Source organism: Pristis pectinata, chromosome 2 (assembly GCF_009764475.1).
Source record: "Pristis pectinata isolate sPriPec2 chromosome 2, sPriPec2.1.pri, whole genome shotgun sequence".
NCBI lineage: Eukaryota > Metazoa > Chordata > Chondrichthyes > Rhinopristiformes > Pristidae > Pristis > Pristis pectinata.
This window is the reverse complement of record NC_067406.1, coordinates 40238080-40263972: the sequence shown is the minus strand read 5'-3', so window position 1 is coordinate 40263972 and position 25893 is coordinate 40238080. Positions and strand designations below refer to the sequence as shown.

The following is a 25893-nucleotide window of genomic DNA, read 5'->3' as shown; positions in this document are numbered from 1 at the left end:
ATTACCCCAAGGCAAAATTCAAAAACAAAAGTCTGCATATTAAGGCCACAAAACTAATCTAATCTACACCCTGCTCTATGTTTAAAATAATCATCCAGCAAGGAGGGAAGCATAGACACAAGAGATTCTGCAGATGCTGGAGTGTGGAGCAACACACACAAAAAGTGCTGGAGGAACTCAGCAGGTCGGGCAGCACCCATGGAGAGAAATAAAGTCGACGTTTTGGTTGAGACCCTTCATCAGGACTGGAAAGGAACAGGGCAGAAGCCAGAATAAGCAGCATCAGACCATTGTTACTGTTTTTTTACCTATACTACATCAATGCACTCTGTACTCTCTCAGTGTAACTGCACTGTGTAATGAATTGACCTGTATGATCGGTTTGTAAGACAAGCTTTTCACTGTACCTCGGTACAAGTGACAATAATAAACCAATACCAATATCACTGACCTCATCACCTCCAGAGATCTCCCCTCTAATGCCTCCAACCTCCTGGTTCCCCTACCCCACACTGCCCATTTCTATCGCCTACCCAAGATTCACAAACCCAACTGCCCCGGTAGGCCCATTGTTTCTGCCTGCTCCTGCCCCACTGAACTCACGTCCTCGTATCTTGACTATGTTTTGCCCCCCTTGATTCAGTCCCTTCCCACCTACATCCATGACACTTCGCATACCCTCCACCACTTCAACAACTTTCAGTTCCCCGGCCCTGACAGCTTCATTTTCACCATGGATGTTGAGTCCCTGTACACTTCCATCCCCCATCAAGGAGGCACAAGGGTCTCTGCTTCTTTTTCAATGACAGACGCAACCAGTTCCCCTCCACCGTCACCCTCCTAGTCTGGCAGAACTGGTACTCACCCTCAACTTCTCTTTCTGCTTCTCCCATTTTCTCCAAACTGAAAGGAGCAGCCCTTCTCGTTGGCTACGTGGAACAGTCCATGTTCCAAGCCTACACCTCAACTCTCTGCTACACTGACAACTGCATTGGGGCCATTTCCTGCACCCATGCAGAGCTTGTCAATTTCATCAACTTTGCCTCCAACTTCCACCCTGCCCTCAAATTTAATTGGTCCATCTCCAACACCTCTCCCCACTTTCTGGATCTCTGTCTCCATCTCCAGAGACATAACCACTGACATCTTTTACAAACCCACTGACTCCCACAGTTACCTTGACCACACCCCTTCCCACCCTGTCACTTGTAAGGATGCCATCCCCTTCTCCCAGTTCCTCTGCCTCATCTATTCCCATGATGAGGCTTTCCACTCAAGGACATCAGAGATGTCCTCCTTTTTCAGTAAACGGGGTTTCCCTTCCACCATGAAAGAGGGGAGCCATATATATATATATATATATATATATATATATATATATGGCTCCCCCCTTTCCTATCTTCAGTCCTGAAGAAGGGTCCTGACCCGAAACGTTGACTGCCTGCTTTTCTCCACCAATGCTGCCTGGCCTGCTGAGTTCCTCCAACATCATAGTCATATTCCGCCTTGGCAATCTCAAACCTGACAGCCTCAACATTAATTTCTCTAACTTCCGGTAACCCCTCCCCTCTTCTCCTCCCCCACCACCACCCCATTGTCTTCCCTCATTCCTGTGGGCCCCTCACCACTTCTCTTTCCCCTTCCCCCCTCATGACGTGCCCATCTATTCCCCACCTCCTTCACTTTATTCCATGGTCCACTGCCCTCTCCTACCAGCTTCCTTCTTCTTCAGCCCTTTGCCCCTTCTACCTATCACCCCTCAGCTTCTTACATCCTCCCCCCTCCCCTTCTTACAACCTCCCTCCTCCCCCACTCACCTACCTTCCCCCCTCACCTATCACCTGCGTGTGCTCCTCCCCCTCCCTGACCACCTTATTTGGGCTTCTGCCCTCTTCCTTTCCAGTCCTGAAGGGTCGCAACCCAAAACATCAACTGTTTATTTCCCTCCGTAGATGCTGCCTGACCTGCTGAGTTCCTCCAGCACTTTTGTGTGTGTTGAGGAAACACACAGGAGGAAAAAGTCCAGAAACCTATATTCAGAGTTGAGATACTTTCAAGATGACAAGCGATGGAAACAGAAATTCAGAAGGCTGATCAGTGTCAATATAGTCCAGAAACAAAGGAGTACAGTCACTCATCATGGAAAGAGGAACTTCAGCCCAGAGTCCACACTAACCATCAAGCTTCAAGTTCAAGTGCCATGTGCTTGACCTTACACTAATCCTTTTCTTATTCTTCCCACATTCACATCAATTTCCTCCAGATTCTACCACTCACCTACACATTAGGGTAAATTTAGAGTGGCCAGTTGACATACCAACCCTCACATCCTTGGAACGTGGGAGGAAACCCACGCTGTCAGAGAGAATGTACAAACTCTACAGGGACAGCACCCAAAGTGATGATTGAACCTGGGCTGCTGGAGCTGCAAGGCAGGAGATCTACCAACACACAGAGTCCATATGGTAAGTCTGGAGTATACCTATGGCGAAGTACAAATCAATTGGGTTCAGTAATGGTTTCAGGAAGGGTAGGTCAGTCACTGGCCAGGAACTCCTTGCAGAGCCAGGTACAATTATCTACTGAAGTACCTCCTTAGTCAATTCAAACAGAGAAGCACCTCCTTAGTCAATTGAAATACCAATGGATTACAGGATTACTAGTCATCTTGTCAAGGTGTTCCATCCAATATTACTTGTACAGTAGCAATGATTTACTAGATCTTCATCAGTATAAGTCATGGAGTCATACCACAGGGATCAGTGCTGGGACCCTTGCTTTTGTGATATAAACTAACGATCTGGGTATGAATATAGCAAGTAGATGACATGAAAACTGATGTTACTGTTGTAGTGAGGAGGCAAGTATTCAGCTACAGAATGATATTGATTAGTTGGTAAAGTGGGCAGTGAAACTGCAGATAAATTTAATTCTCACCTCATCATCATACAGTTTCTGGGACAAGGAATGGAGTCATCTCAATTCAAGTGCAAATGCTTACAACAGAATAGTTGAGTGGGATGGTAGTGAAGCACAAATACCTGGGAGAAGAGGAAAAGGCTTCTGTGGCCTGCGTGTAATGGAAGGAAAGTGGGTATACTTTGCAGAGAATAGTAATCAGAGACTCCAACCATGATCACCAGCCTGCACCACCTTGACTTCTAGAGGCACTTAGTTCTATGCTAACTTGCATTGAAAGCATTAATATTCTGGATTCTTTAAAACCTACTACATTTGACCAACCTACTATACTCATGTCAAAATTTGGTTTACTGACGCTCAAGGTGAAACAACTTGGGTTACCTTATCATGCTGAAAGGCAAGTGTTATCAGTTGATTGGAGAAAATCCAGAATGTGCTAGGACAGATTTCTTTACCTAAAAGCACAGTGAAGCAATTGTTTTCCTGTCTACAACACCAACAGCTTGGAGTACCAACGTTTTTTTTGATCTTTAAAAAGAATTCAAATTCTCACACTGCCATAACAGAAAAGTTATTTTCCATTCTCTTATTAATTGGTCCAGGCCTCTGGATTACTTCCATTGTTGTGCCCACTTTACTAGGAAACATTTATTTACACTGAGTTGTTAAACTGTTTGTATGGAGGCTTCTTTTCGAAGAAAATGATAAACATTTGAGACATACAGTACATTAGATAACAGCAGGGCAGTAGGATTAGCTTTACACTATGTAATCAAAAGTTTTTTTCAGATGCATTGCCCACCCTATGACTAAATTAGTACAATTCTCAATGGCATCAAATTTCAGCCTGCACGGCTATATTCCAGGGTTCCAAATACAAGAAAGATAAATTTCATAAACTATTCCAAAATAGTCGTCACAGCATTTGAACTGGGTTTAAAATCTGGCTTCAACTTTCACACCCAAAGCTTAAAATTCACACCCTCACACCCTAGGTTCCAGTAACAAGGTCACTTGCCAAAAGACCTTTTTTTGAAAAACTAAGAATGCAACAGCACTATTTTTTATATATAAAACAGCATAAACCAAGTACATAATTAAGCAAGAAATCGTTATATTTTCTCCAATATCACAAAAAAGTGTATAAATACGTTTGCTAGATGGTTAAAGAAAAAAAATAATCACAGAACACGTTTTGAACCAAGAACAAATAATTCAAATCAGTAGATTTAGATGCAAATACATGCAAATTATGTGCCAGATTGAGTTAAGAATTTACAAAATGAAAGCTATTCAAAAGTACTGCACAGATATCCAGTATAATAGTCCAGATGAAGGGTCTGAACACTGCGCGCATGTTTAGAGATGCCAGTTTTATCTCCAAAGGGTGCTGTTCACCGAGTTGCTGACCTTCCAGCAGCATTTGAGGTCTGTCTTGGTGTGACATCCAGAGAACAGCCAGTAGATCAGACAGTCCTCTGTTACACAGCTGTTGGGGATGAACCAAGAGGGGGACCCTCGCATCCTTCTCCACATCCTCTCAGCAAATCTGCAAGAAGAGTTGGGTGACTGTCTCTTCCCCACTGCAGCCATCCTAGGGGCAGCATGCATTGGGGGATGATATGATGTCTGTACAGGAATGACCTGCGAGGGCCCCCTCTCACTGCCAGCCAAGCAAGGTTTTGGTGCTTGGTAGTGAGATCTGGCAAAGAGGCATTCTGCCAGATGGTTTGGACAGAGAAACAAAGGACTGCAGATGCTGGAATCTAGATGAAAAACACTATGATGCTGGAGGTACTCAGCAGGCCAGGCAGCAGCATCGGTGGAGAAAAGCAGGCGGTCAACTTTGAGTCAGGGCCCTTCTTCAGGACTGAAGGTAGGAAAAGGGGAACCCCAATATATAGGAAGAAAAAGCAGAACAGTGATAGGTGGACAAAGAGGGGAGGCAGGGTGGGCATAGGACAGTGATAGATAGAGGCAGGTAAGAGATAGGTGATAGGCAGGTGTGGGGGATGAGGGGAGAGCAGATCCATGGGGGATGGGTCAAAGGTAAGGAGAGAGGAAAAAAAAGTGGGAAAAAAGGCTAGGAAAGGGAAGGAGAAGAAAAGAAGCATGGTTTAGGGGGTGGGGGGGGGGGGGAAGAAGAGTTGTGGGGAAGTGGGGTGGGGATTACCTTAAGTTGGAAGAATTCAATATTCATGCCATTAGCCTGCAAGGTTCCAAGATGGAAAATGAGGTGCTGGATGCACAATTCTCATTGCCTCCTGACCACACAGACAATCCCTGGGACCACCATCACAACCACCTCCGATAGGTGTGGAGGTGTGGCAGCTCACACTCCTGTAGAAAAGTCACATCTGCCTTTACCTTAGCCAGGTATTGCAAGGCATTAACACATTGCACAATGCTCTTCACACTGCGCATTTTTAGAGATGCCAGTTTTATCTCCATAGTTATTTGAGTTCAGGGTTCACAAAAACAGTCCATCGTCAATCAGCCTGAGCCGTCATACCCATGGCCTTGGTGAACTGCCTCACTGTTTTTGGGCTCAAGTACAAGGAATGGTCTCCCCCAAGGTGTGGGGTCCCTTGTGGCAATGCTGGTGGTGTCACTTGGGGAGGGTGGGAGATCAGTCTGTGTTCCTCTTCCGATCTCTGGCTCCGATTGTTCTGTACCCTCCATCTCTCAGAGCTGGGGCTGACGGCTTCTATGCTGCTCGCAGTCTACCAGAGCTGGGGGGGGGGGGGGGGGGGGGGGGTGGTGGTGTAAGGTTTAATTCTTCCCTTGCCTATATTTGTTTGCAGGCTCCCCTCCATTTTGACGCTTTCTCTGCCTGCCTTGTCAGTTTTCCATATTTACTTTGTCCTCCGACGAGGAGAGGTTGCTGGCATCTGTCCGTTGCATGCTTGCCTCTTGGGTGGTGTCTTCTGAGACTTCTTCCTTCTTACCACCTGCCAATCCCCTTTTTGTCCCTCTGCTATCCCCTCTTCCATTGACTCCTCCCCTTGGGGACGGGCCGGGGGGGGTTGTGGATGGGTTTTGGGAGCTGGAGGTGGTTGGCCTTTCCTCAGTCCTGGTCTCAGTCTCTGAAGGGGCCTCTGCACTGGTAGGGGGCCGCCAGCATTCCTCTGGGGGTTGTTGGTGCCAGCTCCCCCTCTTATTGCCTGGGCATAGGTACGGGCACATTTTGGGTAGGCCTGGAGGAGATGGCCTGCCTCCCCACACAGGTTGCAACTTTTGCTTCCCCTGCAGCCTTCCTGCTTGCAGTTCTTGCAGATGACTGCACTGCATTAGGCCACTACATGTCCAGGCTTTTTGCAGTTATGACACAGTCTGGGTTGTCCTGCATATACCATGCAACCATGGTTTCCTCCAACAGCAAACACCAAAGGTAGATGATGCCTCCATTAGTGTCCACTCTTAGCTTGACCGTCACCTGGCACTTGCTGGTCCAAATCCCAAAGAGGTCCTTGACGTCCACGCAGCTTCCTGCTCCCTCGATGTAATGAGACAGGAAGGAGAGGACATCCATAATGGGCACATGTGGGTTAAACATATGCACTGTTATCAGACGCTCCATCTGGGTGGGGAGGGTGAAGGATGGCTGCATCTTCAACAGTGACGGCAGAGCCTCATTCTCCTTCTCCCAAAAGTCATGTAGCATCTTCTACCATCCCACCAGGTACTAGAAAGTAACGTCAAAGCACCTGTTACCTGGGAGGTCCTGGAAGCAGAAGATGTCCTTCACCTTGAACTTGCAGCACTCCAGCAGGACCTTCTTGATAAAGAGATCCCTGGTGAAGGGGTTCCCCTTGCCGAGGTCCTTCAGTGCCACCCTGACAGTGTTCCAAATCCCCTGTCCTCCTCCCAAGGTGCTCGTCGCTGCTGCCATCCTGATGGAGCTGGTTGGTTATAGCAGGTTATGTGCTGGAAAGAGGCACTAGATTGGGAAACCAATCAGCATTAGGATCCACTCCTATGTCAGCAGATTAAGCTCTCATCAGGCGGCCACTTGTTCGTGAAGGGTCCCCGTTATCTTCCTTCTTCTTCAAAGTTCGTGTTCACAGAGATCACCCACAAATCAGCCACAGTGATCAACCTCCATGATTCCCGTCCAGGGAGATTGGCTCTGGTGATCATCGATTCTCCCCTGCCAGTTAAGTATATCCACCTCAGAGCAGATGGGATCATATTTAGAACATAATTTAGGAAAGGAAGTAGCCACTCATCAAGTCATTACAATCCTCTACCGAACACCATTTTCTTGCCCTATCCACATATAATTCAATTCCCCCAACACCCAGAAACCTATCTATCCAAGTTTTGAATGAACTCAGTGACAGCCTCTGGGTAGGGGATTCCAAAACCTCACCATTCCGAGTGAAGAAATTTCTCATTCCAATCTGAAATGCCCTTATTTTGAGCTTCCCTAATTCTAGATTCATTCAGAGGAAACATCCTCCCAGTCTTGAGCTAGTTGACCCCTAAGAATTTATGTTTCAGTGGCTCTGGGGAATAGAGGCTTATTTCATTCACTCTCTCAGAATATAACCTGTCATCCCAGAAAAACGTCTGGTAGATCCTTACTGCACTCCTTCCATTGTTTTGGTAAGATAATCAAAATCCTTTACAGTGCTCTGGGTATGGTCTCACCAAGGTCCTAAACAATTGTAATAAGGTATCTTTGGTTTCGTAATTAAATTCCCTATCAATAAAGGTCAACGTGCCTTCTTGCTTCCTCACTGCTGCACCTGCAATGTTAACTTCAATTATATTTACAAGGATACCTCAGTCCCATTGTGAAATGTTATTCAATGTCTCACTACTTGCTGTTCTCAACTAAAGTGAATAATCTCACATCTTTTTAAATACACAAAGGCATTTCATTTGCAATACTGACCAATCTTCCCCCTCCCGATAAACATGCCTTCTCTTGAAAAGCCTATGAAATGACCCAATCCATGGAAAAAAAATATAGACAGTTTCAATTTCTAAAATTAAGGGAAATATTATAGGACAAGTACATTCCAAATAAAAATTTAACAATTTTTTAACCAAACATTTTAAAATAATGGCAAAAATTTAGAAACTACATCATGATTTACATGAAGATTTCATAATACAGTAAAAAAAAGTCCTTGTAATCTGATTTTGGAATTGTAATACAGTGCTGGTTGTATATCATGAAAAGCCTTATTATATTTAGTGAAAGTATTGAGGAATAGCAGAGAACTCCTTGCCCAAGATATGCAAAATGCCCTTGTGCCAGAAAACATTAAGGTTGGGAACTTTCACTGAGTCTCCCAAAGACAAAGAGTGTGTTGTTGCAATACTGACTTGCTTCCCATCAGGCACAGTAATGATATTTGCAATAAGAGACATTTTCAATTCTAACTTTGATTACTATATACATAATTAATGAAGATCAAGATGATTTTACCCTATGACAAATTGGACATGTTGCAAAAACTGACACTAAATCTATCTACTCAAAAACTACCCAAATTTATAAGACTGCATAAACAGACCAATGCATAGAATATTGTTAAAGTGCATGAAAGTACTTGCATAAAACATGTACAAACCTTAAGAGTTACCATTTCTTGCACAAGATGAATTGTAATTTAATCAGTTACAAAAGCAGACGCAATTAGTTTTTTTTTATAAAAGATCAAGTACGTTGCAACACTTTAACGTCCAGGACTCTTTTCAACACGTTTTAATTTTTTCCATTTGTAGCCTAGGCTGACTCCTTTACCATCAAATCACACAGCAAAAGTTTCACTCAACCAGAAGAAATTATACAATGCAAAACTGCTGGATTTTTCTTCTCAAATATGTACATAAATAGATTTGCAGCAAGGAAAGCGCTGCTTATGGTGTTTGTTAGCACTGCTAACCACAGCCAGGCAGACCCAGCAAGACAAGGTAAGCGCCTTGCTGCAGCAGTGGTAATAAGCTTCTGAGAGGTCATGCCTTTTCAGTTTCTGTGCAGTGATGTCATGACACACTCCTTTGTGCATGCATTCTCAAGGTTTCAACCAGGCCCTCAGGTACTGGAGGCCCAAAGTTCCATACAAAATAAAATTTACAGAAAATTTGGCAGTACATTACAAAGCTCACTTTACCAAAACGCAGGCTGCATTGTGAGAAGGATCAACTGAGCAGCTCTCAGAACCATTTTACACGTTTTTTTTAAAAAAAAGACTTCATGTTATTAATGCTAACTTTATCCCTGACAATTTCAGTAAATCATTGTGTTGGGATATAAAAGGATCCAGTATCTCAATTTAAACCAATAAAAGCATCACGTTAAAGACTTACCCTCCCCCAAATGTGTCAAAAGCATGCACTTGAGATGATACTCAGGAAATTGGCAGGACTGTACTCAATTACAATGGAAGGAGAGGGAATTAACATCACACTGCACAACAAAAAACACCTAGGCTAGAATTCCAGAGCAATACTGAGGAGCACTACAATGGCAAAAGATCTCATCTTTCAGATAAGACAAACTGTGGGCTCATCTGCTCCCAGGCGGATGAGCCCCCAGTCAATATTAAAGATCAATTATGACACTGCTGCTTGTGCGAGCTTGCTGTGTGCAAGTTGGCTGGCACGTTACCTACATTAATAGTGACTAAACTTCAAAAGCATTTCACCAATAATAAACCACTTGGGGATATCTCAAACGACAATATAAACACAACTATGTAATACTGGGATAAGGTTTTAAATACAGGCATCCTCCACGTTCCAGGAACATGGTTCCTTAAGCAAAACTCCATTTCTCATTAGTTTCAACATAAAAACTCTGGTTTAGTTCCAGAGCTCAAGAATTTCAATCCAATAAAACTCAAACACTTAAAAGTATTAAAATATTTTCATTAACAATGACATCGTAAATTATAATAAAACCATACATAATGTAGCAAGTGAAACATGAAATATCTTGAGCAGCCTTGATAGGGTAAATATCCTCTTGTGCAAGAATCTTGTAATAGGAGTCCCTGAAAGGCTTGCTCATTTAAGACCAATGGATTGGAATTTTCTCCAAGAATTGTGGGTCTTCAGAACTCTATTCCTCAAAAGATCAGTGGAAGCAGAATCTTCAGAGGGGAGGTGAACATTTACTGAGAGTTGACCTGAATGTAAAACTAAGGTAGCAATCGAACTAGCCATGATCTTACTTCAGGCAAGGGGCTCCAGTGGTCAATTCCCACTCCAAATTCGAGGCAACTTTGCATGTGGAAGGGGTGGTAGGAAGCTGAGAGGTAGAGCTTTTATTGTTTGGATGATGGCAAATTCAACTTCAATGGAGCTTACAATATTGAAGATAAGGGTTCTACCTATGACTGTTCCCATGTTGATGAACATCTAAAGAGCTCTCTTCATCTGATAAAGTCCTTATGGCAAAATGGCATTTTCCATCATGAGGCCACATCTAATACAGTTCTCCATGTTGGGATCACTGCCTTTGAAGATAGCCTCCAAAAGTTTCTGCAGCAAGTTGTTTTGGTAGTGATGATGCTACAGTGAAGGCTTCCACATTAAACATAGCTTCATTTGCCCACTTAACAATGTCTTCTTGGAGATTCTTCAAGTTCATAAACCCAAGGGAAGCAAACACACACTCTAGCCATATTTTCTTTCATGCACCATTGATTGTTGCATGGATTACCTCAAACCAAAAGCCACTGATGCAGTCAATGGCTACCTTGATATTGTACCCCTTACAAAATTTCTGAAATGCTTATTTCAGAATCGAGTGAAAATTATTAATCTCATTGCACACTGCAGGCCAAACAAAGGTACTGCCATGACCCACAGGTTGGAAGTAACAATCAAATGGTGGTTAGGGGTCAAAAATGTTCTCTGGATATTGTAAGCAATATCCTCAATGTTAACTGAGCTCCCAGGAATCGACGATGATGAGCAAGGCTCTACTGCCCAGGTATGGTACCACCAGACATCATCATCTTCACATCTACCCAAAGATACAGCTTTCCACTGACGAAATTCATAGGTTGGCCTCCGCAATATCCAGAAGTTCGCATGGGATGCCCTGGAACAAGCTGTAGAATGATCCAAAAGCCTGTTTGGGTTGCCCCTCCCCAAAATCATAGGTCTCCAATGCTGCACCATAGCCCCATTTTACCATGTTGATTCTTGCCCATTCAAATTAGGCATAGAGGCAGTTAAGGTCCTTGTATCCCCTCAGAGTACAAAGAAGACAAAAAGGTTCGGCCCAACATATCTGCATCAACCATAATACTAATTTAAATTAATCCATCTGCCTGGACATGGTCTGTATCTCTCCATTCTTTGCCTATTCATGTCCATCCAAATGCCTCTTAAAATGTTGCTATCATAGAACATTACAGCACAGTACAGGTCCTTTGGCCTACAATGTTGTGCCAACATTTTATCCTGCTCTAATATCTATTTAACCCTTCCTTCCCACATAGCCCTCCATTTCTCTATCATTCATGTGGCTGTCATATCTGCTTCTACCACCTCCCCTGGCAGCACATTGCTACCGCACACTGCAAAAAAAAAAAAATTGCCTCACACATCTCTGTTAAACTTTACCCCTCTCAACTGAAATCTATGCCCACTAGCATCTGACATCTACATCCCAGAAAAAAAACACTATCTACCCCTGTCTACGCTTCTCATAATTTTATATACTTCTATTAGGTCACGCCCTCAGCATCTGAAACTCAAGAGAAAATAATCCAAGTTTGTCCAGCCTCTCCTTATAGCTAACGCACTCTAATCCAGGCAACATCCTGGTGAACCTCTTCTGCACCCTCTCCAAAGCCTCCACATCCTTCCGATAGTGTGGCAACCAGAATTGCACACAGTATTCCAAATTTGGCCTAACCAAAGCTTTATATAACTGAGTAATAAAGTTGGCAAGACCTGCTGCAATGTTCCAACCAATGAAGGCAAGCATGCTTTATGCCATCCTATCCATTTGTGTTGCCACTTTCAGGTAGCTATGGACTTGCATCCCAAAATCCCTCTGCATATCAATGCTCCTAAGGGTCCTGCCATTTACTGTATAGATTCGTCTTACAGATAGCCTCCGAAAATGATTCACCTCACACTTGTCCTGAGTAAACTCCATCTGTCTTTTCTCTGCCCAAGTATCCAACCAATATTTTGCTGTATTCTTTCACAACCTTCCTCGCCATCCTCAATTCTATCAATTTGCATGTCATTTGCAAACTTAGGCATGCTAATCAGTCATGCTAATGCCAAAGTCTGCAAGTCCTACATACCACAGCTCTCCACAAGCAATCATTGAGGTAATGTTGGCAACCAATTGCCATGAGGAAGCATCTGCAGCAGTGTGATCACAGAAGGGGGCTTGGTGCGTTACATGTTTTTTCCTTCCTCCTTGGCTGGCCACAGCTCTCTGGACGTATAGTGGTGTTAATCCAATGAAAATCTACAAGCTGTTGACATTTGTTGGACGAATGCATGCAGTGATGTTTCTGCAGCCATCGTGCAACACGGGTCAATTTCATACACAGGATGTACTCATTCTTGGCAGTGGAGGAATATAGGGCAAGCATAGTTGTGCCCCTATTTTGTATCTGCAAGCTACCTGAATATTGTCATTTCAGGCACAGACTTTACTTTTATTTTTTTTCATTGTGGCCTCTTGAGAGTGCATGCAGTCCAGGGTTACTGAGGTAAAATGGGTTTGTTCATTGAGTGGGATAGGCACAATATTTAGCTTTTTATTCATACCATGACTGAACTGGTGAAAAAGGCTGATCTGTGATTTTTGGGGGGGTGGTTTTAGCAGCACACAGTGAACAGCCAGTCTGGCTAATGGAGATGTTATAGTGCGTTTTCCACCTGGTCTAAATTTCTTCCTTGTATTGCAACTGCCAGGTCACCTGCATTGATAAAGCTGCACATTTGGATGGATTGATCATTTATAAATATGAATGAGCAGAAGTGCCAATGCATTTCCTTGGGGCCATTCACCTGCCCAATGGGACCTTTGGAAAAATCCCAATTACATGAATTGGAAGATAAAAACATTTTGAAATTAAACATCTATATAACTAGAACATAATCCTAACTTTCTCAAAACTAAAAACACTTCATCAAATTTATTACCACACATTAATTTCATTCAACTAGCATCTGAAATGGAAAAAAAATCATAGTATCCTGCATACCGATTGTTGTTTATCCATATTAGTCTGGCATGAAAACATCAGTTTTTCAGATTGCAACACACACTTACATTACTGCATTTATGCAAGAAAACCTCTTAAGACACCTGAAAGAAGTACTGTCAAACAAAATTTAACACTAAATCATTTAAGATGACACAAGAGCACATGGCCCAAACCTTAGTCAAAATGTTAAGGAGTATTCTTAAAAAGAGGAAAGAGGCCAAGAGGTTAAAGCACTGAATTTCAGAACTCAGCATTCTTTTTGTAGTTGAAGGAGAAGCAATTCAAGATTTCATTATTTCTTTCTGCATTCCCAGAGATCTTTTCAGCCAAAGTAGTAATCTGAAGTCTGGTAACAATGGAAACATACCAGCCAGTTGCATAGAGCAGGCTATATCAAACTGCAGTGTGATAATAGTTAAATCTTTTTCATTACTTTTCAGTGAAGGCTAAATATTGACTAGGACACAAAATAAATCCATGCTCTCACTTTATGCATCATCCAAGAGATGGCACTTTCTGCAGTGCAACATTCCCTCAAATCTTCACCAGTGTCAGGCTAAAATTTTTTTATTCTCAACTATCTTAAGTAGGACTTAAAATCAGGGCCTTATGAATTCAGAGCCAAGGTTGCTACCAACTGAGTCACAGCACACAAATGTAGGGCAAGTGACAGAGTTTCAAATGACCTCAAGTTTATATAGAATAGAAATAACATCAGGACATTCAGAGAGCCATGGACAACCAAAATCAGTCAGGAGGGAATTCATAAAGTCAAGTCTGAAGATAGCAAAGGATGGATGAGGACTTCAGCAGTTGGGGTAAGTTGACTTTGAGTCAGGGGACCCTGGAGATGGAAAAAGATGGTCAAGTACTATCACTACTTACCTCTACCACCGTTTACAAGACATTTAAAACTCAGCAAACGTCAAAGTTGCTTCATTTCTACTGGATTTTGAAGGGAAACAACCTACGCCACAAAGGCCATAAACTTACAAATACTGAAGTCTGTGGAATTTTCAACAAGATACAATCTATAATCAAGAAGAAGCTGGCTCCTTGTAGGTAACTCTGAAGTGCTGTGCAATCCTTGGAGAGTTTCACCATTTGAATCAGCAGAAGCATAACTGTCCAATACACCTTTGAAATCTTGCAATTATGTGATGCACTGTTTGCATTGCTCTTTTGAAGTCTGACAGCAAGGCAACACCTCATCTCATGACACTCTAATCAAGCAGCATCTTCATTATCCAGCCAAAGTAACAACACTCATTTCTGAAACCAATGCAAGTGCCTGAGGGAGCAGTATTCTGATCAGTAAAATGGTTCAGCTCTTCTAGAGGAGTCACAAGAGAAATTGCAGATGCTGGAAATCTGAAGCAATGCACACAAAATCACCTCTTCTAGATCCAAGCACAGGCAAGTATCGCAAAGATAAGCCTATGAACTAATGTTTCTCTTGCTTTTGAGCTATTAATTCAACCAAAGTCACTACGAGCTTAAGTTTTTAAGGTTACTTTAAGATAGACATAGATATTTATTTATTAGTCACATGTACATCGAAACACACAGTGAAATACATCTTTTGCGTAGTGTGTTCTGGGGGCAGCCCACAAGTGTCGCCACTCTTCCGGCGCCAGCATAGCCTGCCCAGAGCTCCTAACTTGAACGTCTTTGGAATGTGGGAAGAAACCGGAGCACCCGGAGGAAACCCATGCAGACATGGGGAGAACTTACAAACTCCTTACAGGCAGCAGTGGGAATTGAACCCAGGTTGCTGGTGCTGTAATAGCATTACGCTAACCACTATGCTACCGTGCCGCCCATCTATGATGTCTTCAAGAGCTTAAATCAATGAAGACAATTTAATGCCTCATAATAATGATCCTTCAGTGTTTTGGTCTTATGCAATACACTGCATTCAACATCTATGCACAACACAAAATTAACAAAGTTGCATTAGGCTCTTTGCATAACTGACAACTTAAATAGGAAATATTTTATCAGTACATGACACTGTTCCTTAGCTACTGATTGTGTTGGAGTTCTAACTTCATCTAAAATATTGAAATTGCTCTCCAGAAATGATACACGTTTTTCTTGGACTATATGCCTTTTCACACATTTCAATCTCACTTGCATCAGCAAACAATATTCATGATAGCTGTTTGAACTCCTCAGTATGTTATTGGCCCTTAGATTTTGCTACCTTTTATAATTTATGAAAGCTACACAACACTAAAGATATGCACATGTTAAAATATGCCTTTTTACAATTAAAACACATTTTCTCTGGCGTACAAAAGTGTCGCAAGACTCAGAGAAACAACATTCCAGAGCTGATTTGAAATAAAACATTGGCTTGGACTTCCACCCACATCACTAATCAGCAACTCTACTAAAAAGTGTACACAAATGCTGGATACAGAAAGAATCAGGCTTTGCTTTGACATCTCCCCTGATTAAACAGCCAGTCAACTCAACTCACAAATATTTAAAAATTGATCCTTAAAAGTTTGTGGACAAAAGGTTGTTAGTGAATCCATTGTACACACCCCAACTTCTTACCGGAAAGTTTGAAGTTTAGTCACATCCCTGCATTCACCCCAAAACTCTACTCTCAATTTTCCAGCCATAAAATAGTTTATTGCCTCAATCATATGCTGTGGGAAGGTATCACTTGAATTATCTTTTATTCTCTTAAATAATTCCTCTGTGTTATTATGCCCGAAATACCAAAGCCATGGGACTAGCTAACATTTTGCACAAGTTCATAAGTACTTCATTTTTGTACTTTATGCCATTTTGAATAAAATCTATGAAGGTGTGGATCTTTACAACTTCATTTCTCTCTTCTACCCACATCTATTTGCACCTTTTCATTGCTTATGAACTATTTGGCCCATCACTGCTGTTGCTACTACTACTACTACTACTACTACTACTACAAATAGAGTAAAACTAAGTTCTGTACTCAGTTGAAACAAGTCAGGAGTGCTCCTGCTAAATAACAAATTGATAGTTTTGATGCCTATATGGGTAGGAGCTAGGAGCACTGGGAAGACATCACTAACCAATACAGCACTGGCAGACTCAACAAAAATAGACTGTGCAACTGTAAGCTTTGTGCCTCATATCTCAAGCACCAACTTTCATGGCTGCAGTCTCAGGAAGGTCACATGGAAGTAACTTGTGCAGGCACTACCATCATCTTGACCTTATCCTGATTGCCCCCGATACATGTGAACTACTGAATGCACAGCAATTGTTGCACTGACCGCACTCTTTTCAAGACCAAGCTTCAATTACACCTAAAAAGATCTATTATGAAAAGACAAAAGGAAAATCACCTTAACATCAACATCAAGAATAAAACACGCACAAGTGTAGGAGTCCACATGTGCTCGAGTGGAAATAACTAACCTGAAAGGTCTGATTCTGACACCTACTAGAAAATTTCAAGAACAAGACACTGACCACTGTCAAGGACTTCATTGCTCCAAAGATCTGAGAACTCTATTGGTTGTAGCAACCAAACATCTGCTCCTTCCAGCCATAGGAAAAGGAAATACACATTCATTTGACAACCAAACCCAGAGCTTGAGTTCAAAGAGATTAGTAGCTTCATGGGCTACAGCCTTAGCGAATGCAGTCAAAAGGTACTGGCAAGACCCGTGTAAAGAGATTCAAATCTGCATTGAAAGAGGAAGCCTTTCCTGTGCCCATGATGCAATCAAAGGGGCACTGGGTTCAACTTTCAAAAGGACAGCCAATTTGAAATTAAAACGTGACAAGTAATTTTTGAACAATGGAGCTGGCCGCACACAACTCACTGCTGCCAACCAGGGTAGGATGGGGTAGGCAAACTCCAATTCTCAAAGATGTCAGCAAATTATCAAAAACATTTACCTGCTGACCTTCTAAGTGTAATCATAACAACAGAGTACTAATTATTTGGGGTCATGGGGTCAAAAAAGAGAGAAGTTAGCAAATGACATCCATTCATTTCTCTGCTCTTGTAAATGTAACTTCATAACAAGGATCTGAGAAAGGCAAAGATAATTAGCAATCCAACAATAAAGGGGATAGGGCAGACTGCAACAACTACCGAGGAGTCTCTCTGCTCAGGGTGTTCTTGCAAAATGACCTACAGCAAGATCCAGTGAGGATTCAGAACTGGATACTCATAGCTGATGTTCTTCAACATTGCATGTGTTACAAAAAGAATGTTTAATTCAGGCACCTCTCTTCATAATATCTGTTAGCTTGCCAAAAATCTTGGCACAGTCACCAGCTAAAACATTTAAAGGATACTACTGAAAATTGGCTGTCCACAAAAGATGCTCTTTCTAGTAGAAAGAGGACAACAATGAGAACGAGAATGAAAGAGTCAGCATTGAAACCAGTATGAAGCGAGGCAGCAGAATCTGCCAGCTATTACATTCTTCTCAAGTTTGCTTTGAAACGATCAATCTAGTGCATTGATTGAATCAAGGACAGATGCCAGTTTGTTCAGCTTCAGACAATTTCAAGCAGGATACTTGTCAGCCTGTTCACTAATCGGAATCAGCTCTTTGCAGATGCTGGAGCATTCATCTCCAACTTACCTGATGAATTGCAGAACTTGTTTATCATGATCTCTAATGCACGTACCAAGTTCAGCATGGCAATCAAAATCAGGATGACAGCTGGTATGTCAGAGTACCAGCCCCAGCCAAAAATCTACATCAACAATGAAGCTATGAACGATGTGAATTAATTGTGTTATCTCAGCTCAACCTTTACCAGCTCGCTTACCAGCTTAGTGCAAAAATCAGTGAAGTCTCTATCAACTTTGGCAAATATACATTTTGTGTGAAACAAGCTGCTAATTGTGAAGACAAAAGGTGCCTGTCAGGCTTGTATTCTCATTGCCCTTCTTTACAGCTGTGAAATACTCCAAGCAGAAGCAACAGTTTCACTGCCTCAATAATCCAGCAGTAATCCTATCTGGATGTATCATGGGTTGGTACGGCAACTGCTCTGCCCAAGACTGCAAGAAGCTGCAGAGACTTGTGGACACAGCCCAGCGCATCACGGACACCAGCCTCCCCTCGTCCTCGTCTTTACCTCTCGTTGTCTTGGTATAGCAGCCAGCATAATCAAAGACCCCATCCACCTGGGAAATTCTCTCTTCTCTCCTCTTCCATCAGGTAGAAGATACAGGAGCTTGAGGGCACGCACCACCAGACTTAAGGACAGCTTCTACCCCACTGTGATAAGACTATTGAACGGTTCCCTTATACAATGAGATGGACTATGACCTCACGATCTACCTTGTTGTGACCTTGCACCTTATTGCACTGCACTTTCTCTGTAGCTGTGACACTTTACTCTGTACTGTTATTGTTTTTACCTGTACTACATCAATGGACTCTGTACTGACTCAGTGTAACTGTACTGTGTAATAAATTGACCTGTACGATCGGTTTGTAAGACAAGCTTTTCACTGTACCTCGGTACAAGTGACAATAATAAACCAATACCAATAATAGCCTAATATAAAATCTTAAAGACACTCAAGACAATTGTTTGTACGGTATTGGGCTCAACACAAAGGCTATTGTTGAGCCGTCATGGTGGCTGCGTGACAGATCAACAAAGATAATGGCTAATGAGAAAAACAATAAATGTTGTTTCCATTAATATAACACTACAATAAAGAATTTACAATTATGCATTGATAGGACAGGGTAGAGAGAAGCAAATTGTTTCCTTTTGATGAGGAGCCAAAATCAAGAAGCCACATACAAAATTAAACACCAGCTTGAAGATTCTGTTCTAGAGCTCAGAGACCATAAAACTGCCATCCAGGATTAGTGGTTGAGGCAGAAGCAATGTCAAAATTCAAGATTAGATTAAGTATTTTGACGACAGAAATAGCTTGGCTAAATATGGATTAAAATTATTCAACTACAGAGGACAAATTGCAAACTTGTTTAGATTGAATGTTCTAACTTATTCATTCTCATACTATAAAATTAAACATTTCTGATAAGACTATCAACTGGTTTCTGCAAACTGAATGAAGTCTCACCTTAAAGATCAATTTGTTCTTCAAAAGCTACTAAAATATTTTAAGTACAACTTGCTATTAACAAATCCATGCACCCTCTGAAGTAACCCACACATTTCCAAATTATCATTAAATTTCAGATTTTTCCTTTATCCTTTCCAATATGTAAAGCAGGTGACAAAAGAAGCTTCACGTAAAAACAAATTGTATCATCACAGGAACTGCTACTGCTTAAGAGAAGTATCAACACTGATATCAGGAACATTTCAGCAGCATTATCTTTACAATTCTGTGCAAATACAAAACAACATAACATGCTGCATTTAACGTAACACAAGTACTCCACTATCATTGATCATTTCTCCTGGACATAAAAAAACTGGCTGGGTAGGACCAAGAAAGTGATTGAACTTGTAGCCTTGTTCCCTCTTAACATTTAATACAATGTTAAAGCTCAGCAATTTATGAAGTTATATTTATTTCTCAACTCATCCTGTTTCAATTATGATGGTTTGGGATGGAATTCTTTAACACAGTGCTCTTATTAATGGAAATTCTGATTTTCTGAATTATCAAGATCTGCCAGTCTCAACAACCTTGAGCTCAATTAATCAGAACAGAGATCCAAATATTAGACATAGCCCCACCTCAAGCTCCATGTTAAACACCTGTGTAGCCTACAAAAACAAAGAGTGGCCACGAAAGCACCATAATTAATGATGCAAATTTTTTGATCAGAGAAGAAATGCTTGGCGATTTTCAGAGAAACCCCATCAAAATCTTTCACTTCTTCAGATAATCGAGCTCCAATAGATGATTGTTATCCACGATGCACTAGTTAAAAAACAAATAATCCTTCTTTACATTGATTTTCCAAGGGTTAACCCAATCTTTGGAAGACATTCTGAATGAGTGACAACTTACAGCAGTTTTCACTTCAAATGCCTAAGCAAATACATATTTATCATTAGCAAAAACTTCTTTATTATGATCTCACATTTTGTAGTCAAATATCCTGTTTTGTTTTAATATTGTCCACCTGAAACCCAATTTCCCATGCCCTTTAAAAACTCTTTAATCAATGTACTTATTCCAAATTCCAGTACAATCTTTCCATTCAACTCTGCTGCAAACTTGCCCTTTGTAATACATCAATCTCTATTCCAAAAATCTAATGATATGCTTAGTAACTATATATGCATTGAAGTTAACGAGTTAGTTGTAACTGATCTATGGACAACCCAATTTACTAGTAACACAAGTACAAATTTCTTCCAGTTTCCCCACGTTACCTTTTATTACCAGGATCAAACTGGAGCCAGAGTCATCTGCTTTCATCTTATAGTCTTCTGCAACCCGCTATGCCACTTGCACATTAGGTGAGCAGGGAAGACAAGTATCATCATTTCATACTTAAGCATTCAAAATCAAAATACAGCCCTTAAAAACTGTTTTGTAAATTGACTGTGTTCACTAGCAATTGTGCAATATTCAGAAACTAGCATGAACATGTTGCATTCCTTCAAAGGAGTTTCCAAAATAAAGTAAAATTAAATGTCAATAAAAACACAACACGAGAACACAAATGAGGAGAATCCACCTGGCCTTTCAATCCTGCTCTACCATCCATTAAGAGCATGGCTGATCTTTTACCTCAGCACCCTTTTCTAACACTATCACCATATCCAGAAAGCAATCTCTGTTCAGAATCAACTCGATGACTGAGCCTCCATAGCCTTTACCCCAGAATTCCAAAGATTCAGTAACCTTTGATTGAAGAATTTTTTTCCTCATATTTGCCCTAAATGGCCTACACCATATTTTGAGATTGTGATCCCCAATTCTAGACTCCTCAGCCAGGAAACATCCTATCTGCATTCCAGCCTGACAAGTCCTGCATCCGTGCTGGATTCAGAAAGAAATCTAAAAAGTAAAATGACATCGTTCCGCCCAATGCATTCACCAGGATCTCACACTGGTAAGCCATCATAAGAGAAATCCATTCCCACAACTCCAGCACATTATTCTACACATCGATAACTAGCAATGCATGATAAAGTGAAACTTACTATTAGTCTTCTGATGGGGGTACAACAAATCTAAAGCTTAAATCTCAATTTACAGTAGAGATATTAAATCTTCCTGGGTCCATAATTATCCACACCAAGTTTCCAATAGTAAATCTGCCTTCATCAGCACTGATATTAGACTGACAACCACCTATTTAAAATGCACCCCACCGCAGAAACATGTTACGGAAGCAGAATAGGGGTTAAAACGTCTAGAGATAAAAGGTAATCACAAATCGCGAAACAAATGTTTTGACTGGGGAGTTGTAGTAACTTAGAATTCTGCCATTTAAACAAAAACATATAGCTTAATTTGCCCTGCAAGATAAAACAACAGACTTCCTGGGACCATACGACGTCTCTTGCAACCACAGAAAACCTTAATACGCCCTTCAAGTTAACCCATTTAGTAAAATTATTTTTCAAGAAACTCACCCCGCAGGCTACAAAGAGCAGGATGAGATGCATGTCATCAAATCTGATAATGGGAGAAACCACCCACAGCCCCACCAGCCGAGCAGATATAGTTTGCCACGTTTCTTTGTATGTATATAAAACAAATATACTGTCTAAAAGAGAGAAAACTTACAACGGAATGTGCCTCTTTTTTTCTTTGCACTTCTTTCCCCTGGCAGGAACCAATCGGACCCACTCGAGGCATTTTCCGGGTGTGACGATTTGAGAAGTTCAGGCAGAGCGAGAGATTTGATTACAGCGAAGTAACGGGTGCGGGGGCCGCCCGCTCTGACTTCCCCTTCCTTAACACCAACAAGCAGCGACCCGGAGCGCCCCAAGCCCCGTCGAAAGAAGCCCGTCCAGCCGCTAAGCCTCGGTACATCCCACACCCAGCACTTCCTACCGACTCTCACGAACAGCAAGCAGTCGCAACCACCACCACCCCCCACCCCACCCCACCCCACCCCCCAAAAAAGACCTCTTCTCTGCTCACTATTCTCAAACGCTCCACGGAATCCTCCTTCACTGACGGACTGACTCACCCTCTTTCTCTCTCCCAAGGCTGATAGAAGTTTCTCCGCTAGTTTTCTTCACTCCCAGCTGCTCCTATCCTCAATCGCGGCGCATATTGCTGCCCACGGGCTGAAAAGAGCAGAAAGAAACTCAGCTCTCACACAGACTCCGCCCTCTGCGCGTCCGGTCCACGCTTCAACTTGACGTAGAACACTAGGCGGCTCTGTGGCAAGACACTGCTGGGGATATTATAGAGCAATCATTTCTTGCTGCTTTATGACTTGAGTGAAGACCCTCCAGTATCCACCACCTCGCTACTCTTCATTAACCATCCTCCCGACAAAAGCCTTCACTCCACTTGGTCTCAGATGTAGTGTAGTCTAAGTTTGCCACAGATGATTCAGTGCTATTGCTTCCAAGTCTGATTTCACAGAATGCAATTGAGGTACTCACATTTGCATTCTGTGAAATCTAACAGCAGCTAAACATTTACAGTCCAGCAGACAATTTGTAAGGTGAGTACCTCAATTCTGTTCCGATTGAGAAGTAGACATTTCAATTCGATTTCTAATCGAATAGATAGAATTTCGTTTTCTTTCGATAGAATGATCCACATTCTGTCACGATGTCATGCAGTTTCCATCCTATTGATAAAATGACATAAATCGCATGATCGATGCCTGCAAATAAAACGTTTGCCTAATATTGTTAAAGACTCCTTGAGACAAATTGTTAAAATACATGGTTCAAACTTAGATCTTTGTTTATTTTTGGACTTTAAAATGTCAAGTACAACAAACAATAAATTCTTGTATAAATACAATGTCCATAATGAGAATAATAATAAGACAGAAAATTGGAAACGACAGTTAATCAGATAGGTGTAAACTCCATCACTTTCTCCTTAAGACCCCCGCCCACCAGCCCCATCCACTTGCTTTGATGTATGAGTGAAGTGTTTGTCAACACTTTCTTGATTATCCATAGTTTACAATCAAGCAACTCAACAGTTGACATGTGGTGGGCAACTTTAATTCTAGGACATTAGGTGGGGGACGAAAATAAAAAATGAAAAACCAGAGCCTAACTTGCCATTTCCATCTCTAATAAAAGTGGGCTGGGAGGTGGAGAACTAACAATATTGAATGATGGGTCAGCGTACAGGAAGGAGATAGAGGGCCTAGTGACATGGTGTCATGACAACAACCTTTCCCTCAATGTCAGCAAAACAAAAGAGCTGGTCATTGACTTCAGGACAGGGGGCAGTGCACATGCTCCTGTTTACATCAACGGTGCTGAGGCCGAGAGAGCTGAGTGCTTAAAGTTCCTAGGAGTGAACATCACCAATAGCCTGTCCTGGTCCAACCACATAGACGCCACATGCAAGAAAGCTCACCAGCGCCTCTACTTCCTCAGGAGGCTAAAGAAATTTGGCATGTCCCCTGTTAACCCTTACCAATTTTTATCGATGCACCATAGAAAGCATTCTATCCGAAATGCATCACGGCTTGGTATGGCAACTGCTCTGCCCACAAGAAACTGCAGAGAGTTGTGGACATAGCTCAACACATCACAGAAACCAGCCTCCCCTCCATAGACTCTGTCTATATTTCTCGCTGCCTCGGTACAGCAGCCAGCATAATCAAAGACCTCACCCACCCCAGACATTTTCTCTTCTCCCTTCTTCCATCAGGCAGAAGACACAAAAGCCTAAAAACACGTACCATCAGGCTCAAGGACAGCTTCTATCCCTCTGTTATAAGATTACTGAATGGTTCCCTAGTACGATAAGATGGATTCTTGACCTCACAATCAACCTCATTATGACCTTGCACTTTATTGTCTACCTGCCGTGTACTTTCTCTGTAACAGTAACACTTTATTCTGCATACTGTTAATGTTTTACCTTGTACTACTTCAATGTACTGTGTATTGATCAGTATGAACAGTATACAAGTCAGGTTTTTCACTGTACCTTGGCATATGTGACAATAATAAACCAAATTACTAATTAATACCTTGTAACAGTAAATCAAGTAGCTGATCCTAACACTATTGCACACTTCATATAATATCATACATTTACTTTAACAGCTTATCACAAATATCCTCTGCTATATTACAATTATTAATTTTAGTTTGATCCCAGATTTTAAGGGGACAGCTAACACATAGGCAATGTAGAAAGTAGCTTATGCAAAGAGGATCACAATATTCTTACCTGTTCTTCAGGTGATCAATCTTCCAAAAGATTCTTTGACGCTGGGTATACTTTAGTACTGGGGGTGGGGGGGGGGGGGTGGGGGGAAGAGCTGTGAATTGTTCAATCTGTATATGTAAGGCAATTATTTTCAAAAATCATCATAAATTATTTAGTTCCAAGAAATCTTAGTAAATGGCTTGGTGGTTAATGCATTATACTTTTTTGAATCTGCATTAATTTAGAACTTCCAAAAAGGGGTGAGGCTAGCACAGCTCCCTCTATTGCAAGAAAATGAGATGGGAAAAGTACAGTGTATGGGAAAACATTGTCTGCAAAATAACTTTTGTGTTACCTTTTTATTACTTGTAGGAAGCTTTAGGAAGCATGGACTATAACGTAAGATCTGCTTCCTTGGCTAAAATAATTAATGAAAAAATATTGTTCCTTGGTTACCAAGGTTTATCTGGGCATGAATCCTTTTGAAGGCATGAAGTGATGTACAAATATTAAAGGTCAAACAGTAAGAGAGGAAGCTGAAAAAGCTAAAACAAAAATGTAACATGCAATATCAGCAATCATAAAGCAAGAAAATATTCAAGTTAGGTCCAAGTTAACATGGTCCTTTTCGCAAGTGACATTTGGGATTGTTGAACTTAGCCAAAATACTGAGGATGCTAGAAATAAAATGCATGAAAAGGCGGCAGAGGTGGGCCACATAGTCCCTCCTGCCTAATGTTCCATTCAATAAGATTATTGTGTACTTTGTCTATCTTTCTATTCAATTCCTTAATTCCCAAAAGGAATTCTTGTCCTTAAATAAGCCATATAACAATCCATAGCCCTCAGAGATGAAGAGTCCAAAGGCTTACGACCCTCTTTGTGAAAACCTTTTTTTCTCAATTCAATCTTCAATGGCCTGTCCCTTGTCCTGAGTCTAATGAACATCCCTTAAAGCCTCAGTTATTTTTCTTATTCCTTTATGGGATGTGCACACCACGAGAAATACTGACATTTCTTATGCATCCCTATTTGCCCTTGAACTGAAGAGGCAGTTAAGGATCAATCACATTGGTGGGTCTGGCGCTACTTATAAGCCAGACTGGTTAAGAATAGCAGATTGCATTCCTTGAAGGTCATTAGTGAACCATTTGGTTAGTGTTGGAAATACTCAGCAGGTTAGTCAGCATTCTGTGGAAAGAGAAATATATTTGGTGTTTCAGGTTGAAGACCTTTTATGAGACCTCTCCTGACCTGAAACATTCACTTTGTTTGTCTTTCCACAGAAGCTGCCCCACCTATCAAGCATTTCTAGCATTTTCCATTTTTATTTCAAATAGCTGACACCTGCAGTTTTTTTGTTAATTTCATGGCTGGAAAAGCAGTTTGATCTAACTTCCAAATTTATCTAACTCTTTGAATTTAAATTCTGCAGCTGCCATAGTGGGGTTCAAACTCTCAAATTCATGGCTCCAG

The 25893-nt window shown here is 41.5% G+C and overlaps 1 protein-coding gene across 3 annotated transcripts in view; it reads right to left on the bottom strand.

The window, feature by feature from the left end:
- LOC127579698 (talin-1) overlaps positions 1 to 22406 on the bottom strand; it is a 180622-nt gene extending 158216 nt beyond the window's left edge. The window contains exon 1 of one of the 3 annotated variants that reach the window (XM_052032615.1): positions 22247 to 22406. The gene's annotated coding sequence lies outside the window, so the exon portion shown is untranslated. Of the gene's footprint in view, positions 1 to 21248; positions 21316 to 21837; positions 22066 to 22246 lie in introns of those variants that run through there. The other 2 variants (XM_052032617.1, XM_052032619.1) reach the window with 2 other exon arrangements.
- Positions 22407 to 25893: the final 3487 nt, after the last annotated feature.